Below are 6338 nucleotides of genomic sequence, written 5' to 3'. Positions count from 1 at the left end.
CCTTAACTAATATTTAATACCATTAAATTAATCGAGAAACCTAAAATATAGCAAATGATAAAAATCAAAATGGATCCGCTCCGGGCCAAACAAAATAAAAACTTTTGTAAATTGGAAACCCGGAAAGCTTCTTGAGATACTTGCACCAGCAAATATGTTCCTTTTTTTTCTTTTTGTTATTAAGGGCTGATGGGTGTCCAAGATTCGCTTGCAGTAGTTCATGTAGTTTTGTTACTTGTTTGTTTTCGTCAAATATTAAAAAGAAAATTTTTGATATTCACTTAGGAACGCCTCTTCATCTGATTTGGCATAAGTATTTAATTAATACAATGGTAAGCAAAGGGATGCCACAACAACAACAACAACAACAACAACAACAACAACAACAGCAACAGCAATAACAACAACATCACCAACAACCTAATAATATTTAATAAAAGTATCGTTAGCACAAGGCGCAAGCAAGCATTTTGATTAAAAAAAAAAAATAAAAATAAAAATAAAAAAAAAAAAAGCAATTGCACATGAGGAACGACGGACAGGCGGAGATGAAGGCAAATATATAAATATTTAGGCATGTAAGTACATTCAATTTTTAAGGCCTTCATGTATACATATGTATATAAGTATCTGAATATCATCAACTTTTAAGCCATTACGGTGCTGATGATGATAGTGGTGATGTGCAATTTTTCATCTATTTTTCTTTTCCTCTTTTTTTCTTTTATTTTGCCACAGATTGGACATCATTGCATTGCAGACCGTGCAACGTGCTTTTGGTTTCCTATGCTTCATAGTTTTGGTTTCTTAAGCTTGATAAGATGCGATACTATGCTATGCTATGCTATGCGATGCGATGTGATGCGATGCGATGCGATGCGATGTGCGTTATGATGCACCATAGATTTATTAGTTTCGATGTTTGCTTCAACGTTTTGATTTAGTTTTGTAATGCTGCCAACATACAGAATTAATGTCGCATTTTTTCATTTATTTTGGCGCTTAGTTTGGCAGTAATTGAGCTAAAAATTTATTGTATATATGACCAAAAGAAAATTTAAAAATTATAAAATTTTGATATAAGCATAAGCATGCTATGCTATGTTGTTGTACATGCATGCATATGCATTAAAGTCTAAAAAAATTTATGAATTTCACATGTTATACAAATTCATCGTACATCGTACGCTGTTCCCGCCGTTTTGGATATGGGATAATATGAGTATGTGTTTGTGTTTACACTTTGATTTATTTATCGTTTATGAAGCAATATGAGTCCTTAATTGCTCATAAGTCAAAAAAATTATTAAATACGAATATGAATGACTGTTGCAGACAAATCATGAAAACGTATGCATTATCATTTATTAAGTCATAAAAATAGTTTTCCTATTCCTGTTCAATATATATATATGAATATATTAATATGAAGATTGGGAAAATTAATATCTGTTTTTATGCATCATATTATCGAAGGGTACGCTAATAGCGGCATTATTGTCGCATTCGATATGTAACCCGGATAAAGAACTCGAGAAAAACGTTATAGAATTTACACAAGACTCGCTTATCTCACTTGATTTCACAGCCCCGAAACATATTAATTTCCTAGATTAAAAAAAAAAAAAACAAAAAAAACAGGTAAAGACACTCTGAAGAAAAGCACGTTTTTTTATTAAAAACAAGTAAGACAATTATATATCGGTCGTGACCGAATCATTGATACGCATCCCCATTATCATAGAACACACAGAAAAAGTAAAAGAACTAAATTTTCATGCTCTACAATACGGAGTGGGCGTGGCTAATTTTTTCTATTTACAAAATAAAATTTGTCAGCGTTGTAGGCGTGCGTGTCCTTGGAAAAAGACTCTTTCAAATTCTTTTGCAAATTTGTCGCACAGGCGGTCATGGTTAGATGCAGTGCAGGAATTTATACGCTTTTTGAAACTTGATTCTGCGCATTATAATGGTATTGAAAATAAAATGAAGCTCTGATACGCTGTAATATTCGATAGACGTGGTCAATTTTTCCCACTTTTTCACTGTTGCTACAACATCGCCCGTAGAGAATGCGTTTAAATTTTTTTACAGTTATAGTTTTGTGAGTAATGAGTAAAAAGATTAATTTTTATTGCCTTTTAAGAACAGAGGTGTTCTCAGTATAAGTGGTACTGTGGGCGTGTCCTTCGGCCGATTTTGCCCATCTTCAATATCAACCCGTATAAAGAATCCGAGGTTCATGCGAAAAAGTGCGAGAAAATGCTTTTCCTATCTCTTTTTATACCCACCGTCGAAAAGTTGGGCGCACTCTCACTCCGTGAAGACGTTTGCAACACTCGAACGATACCCTCAGAGCTATTTTAAAGTGAATGTATTCTTGATCGGTAACATATTTTCGTAGAAACCAAACAAGTCCGTTCATACATTGTAAAGAATTTTCCGATCGCACAAATCAACCAATCGACATTAGATTTGGCAAAAACATTGCACGCACGTTGGACACGCATTGCTCACGGATATAACGATAAGACTGTTGCAACTAATGAGTACTGAGCAAAACACACAGTTTATGTTGTAATGGAAAAAAACCCTAAATTTCAAAATTATTCACCACAAATCGCTAAGTAATAGTATTTTGGATGTTAAAAGTATGTAACGAAAATTGACTTCACAAGTGGAAACTCAACAAAATGTCATTACATTCCCAAACGCTTTATATAAATTTATATCAACACCTTATCATATTTGCACATGTTTGTTAGTTCACCGAAACAATTGGGCCTGTGAAGAAGATATTTTCTTGAATAAGTTTTCAATATATCCTATTCGTAGCTTTTCGAAGCAACTTCCCCACCAAACGCTTGATATAAATAAAACAATTCTATGAAATTGAAATGTGTCTCATCGGTTGAATTTTAGGAATAGCTACAATAACATGTCTGCCAAGTTATAACCAGATACTTTTTTTCTCTTCTTATACCCATCATCGAAGCATGAGGGGTGTATACACTTTGTGCAAACGTTTGCAACGGAGGCAGCATCAAATTTTGAATCGATTTAAGGATGTCCGGCTGCCCGTCTGAGTAATGTTTGTTGTAAACATTCTCTTGACCGCGAAAAAAAGCTATTGACGTCAAACTTGGTTAACATATCGGAAGTTCTTGCACGCAGGTTGGTATTGAAAGTGGGCCAAATCGATCGAGGGGCACGCCCACAGTACAATGTAAACTGAAAACACCTCGGTTTTTCAAAAGTAATAAAAAATTGGTTTTTCACTCATAAACTATAGCTGAAAAATCTAAACAAATTTGAAAGCATGCTCTATGGCCGTTGCCGTAGCATCTATACAAAGATATATTTAACATGCCTACACAATATTACAGTGTATTATAATTTAATTTTTTCTTCAATGGATTATAAAAGATTCGGTCATCGCCGAACGTAATTTTCTTACTTGTTCCTTTTTGACTATGATCAATCACTCAATGGTTGTCCCCTATGCGTGTGAAACGGTAACGGTCAAAAAGAAGTGAGCAAAGAGAAAAGGATAGGAAGTGGTTGCAGCCTAGTGGGTGCGTGCGTAATTGTTATGCATTTTACTGACCGAGCATTAGCTATAGTTACGACCAAGTGTGCTCCACTGCATTGAAACTGCCACTTAAACTGTGCAACGTGGAACATTCTAATCGCATATAGAAAGGCTATAAAATGAGGTATTGAACATAGCTTAACCATGTAACGGAAGCAAACGATCGTTTGATGAGTATTTTTACCTTTTTATTGTAAATGTCACCGCTTAGATGAACACTCCGAAGCCCTGTGAACAGCAATGAATCTTATACACGGTTCTTTGTCGACTATCTGCAAATGCCCTTAAAATAGAAGCAAATTTTTCTTCTTTATTCCCCTATATCTCTACACAACAACGTACAGCAAGCTTTTCTAATAAAAACTCGTCAATAATTAGATGAGAAATTTATTGTAATTTTTCTATACCTAAACGTGTTGCAATTAATGGAATCATAAAAAAAATGGTGCGTCTATCCGCGAAACCAAGAAGATCTCTTCGTTAGGGAAATATCTTAATAAGAATTTTTAGCAATTTTAAGGGTTTAATCTCAAGTACAGAAAGCGATATCAATAGATTTTCACTTTAAGGATAAGAGCATTTTGCAAACGCAAAATTCTTATTCATTTTCTCGAATTAGTTTAGAAAGCAAGCATTTCTTAAAGCACTCAACATCGTCTTGAATAATTAGACAGAGGAACAGACTGACCGACTGACAGACGGACATGCTTAAATCAATTTAGAATTCGAATCTGATCGAGAATATATATACGTTGTGGGGTCTCTGAGGCTTCCTTCTGCCTCCTTATGCCCTTCACCGCTCAGTGATGCGTATAAAAACCGAATGACATTTCGCTGAGTAATCCCATGCAAGCGACGGTTGGCGAAAAGATTAACAACAGTTCCCAGGAAAAACTTCGCAGATTAACTTGCTTGTAAAAGGCAAAGTTGAGTCGACGCGAAAAAGTTTGATTTCAGCATTCGACCAGAAGACGAATTAAAACGATGAAGTATAAATAATCCGCGCGTAAATAGATCTTGTAAGAATTGTAAATGATTCCATGTTAACCTAAGAATTCAGTGCTACGAACTTTATCTCAAAAGCAGTTCCAATCTATTTTTTAACAAGAAAATCCATTTTTTTTTCTTTTAATAAATTTTATTAACTTTTCGTTAGAAAAATATTAATTTAATTTATTTTATTTTTTACTTATAGAGCAGTGTACGATATAGCGCATAAAACAACAAAAATTATCATTAAACAAAAACAAAAAAATTTGCTAAAATTAAGCTAAATTTTGTTTTAAGAGAAAAAAAAAACAACAAAACCAAAAGACACAATAAATTAAATTAAATTTTTTCTGATAGTTAAAAAAAAAAACAAAATTTATAATAAATATAATAAAGGAATTATTTTGTTATTTATCAATTCTGTACAGTTAAGTATATCTCTTTTTTTTTATTTTTGTAATAAAAACAATTGTTTGCCTGTGATTGCAGTAAAAACACGAAAATGTAAGAAATAAGAAAATTTGCATTCGCTTTAGAGCGAATCTCGTCGATCCACAAGATGGTGTGAAACACCAATTATTATCTAATGGGCATAATATGTTCTCTCATAGCATTCGAATTAAAATTTTTACCCTTAGGAGGCTTAATATTTTTTAGATTACAGACATATGTTGAATGTTTTACATATACATATACACATTCATTTAGACATATATACTCTTATAGGCGGTCTAAACTATTTAAATTCGCCAGAAGCAAATGGATGAAAATATCCGATATATGTGATCACCTGAGCAAGGTAGATCGAGCAAGATTTCAAATTTGACTTATCGTAGCCAACCTCAGGTATATTTTATCAAATTTTCTCTATCCATTTTAATTTCTATGGTTTGGAAACTTTCTTCTTCGTAAATAAAGAGTTTCCGTCAAGAAATTGTTTTTCCTTTTTTTTGCTTTTTCTAAACCAACTTATGGTTCTCTCACAATAAACCGCTCATAGAGCAGACAGAGTTAAAGAATCGCCTCAATGTCTCGATAAAAAAATTGAAGTGTATTATTATTTGATACGGTACTTTTGTTTGCAATAACATTGGACAGACGGACATAGATGATAATCTTGTTGCAACAGCTGCACAAGTATTGTTCTTTCAGTTTTTGTGATCAGAAAACTATGAATAGTAAATAAAATCTCCAACTTCCATCTCAGTGCGAATCTTGAGTACTCTCAATATAACAACACCTAAACACAACCATATTGAGACCGGCAGAATATTGGAATTTTTACTACAATAGCTTGAAATAAACCTGATTTTCGGCACAAGTTTTTGCTTATGATCTTGGTGAAGTTTTCTCTCAAGATAGCAAATAATTGACTCTAGTAATAAATAAATAATAGGGTATTAAGCCTTCTAGAGGTTAAAATTAATGAATTCATTTCATTTTTGAGGTTCTTGAATACTTATATAATGATATGAATGACTGAGACCAACGCTATTTCTTCCATTAATATTAAAGTGGAATTACGAAAGTCTTAGCTGTCTTCCAATTTGCGGATTTGTTGTAGTTCAAACAAGAACAAGACTTGCACGGACAGACGGACATATCAAAATGGTTTTAAATGAGAATTAGAAATGAGTTGACTCCTCTTCACCATAGTGGATGCAGTAAAATTAATTAGACTATACACATATTATAAAACGTAAACAGCAATCGTTTTAGCATAAAAAAAGGGTAAAATATATACGATTATTATAAA

Source organism: Glossina fuscipes, unplaced genomic scaffold, assembly GCF_014805625.2.
Source record: "Glossina fuscipes isolate IAEA_lab_2018 unplaced genomic scaffold, Yale_Gfus_2 28, whole genome shotgun sequence".
Taxonomy (NCBI): Eukaryota; Metazoa; Arthropoda; class Insecta; order Diptera; family Glossinidae; genus Glossina; species Glossina fuscipes.
Note: the sequence above shows the minus strand (reverse complement) of the source record.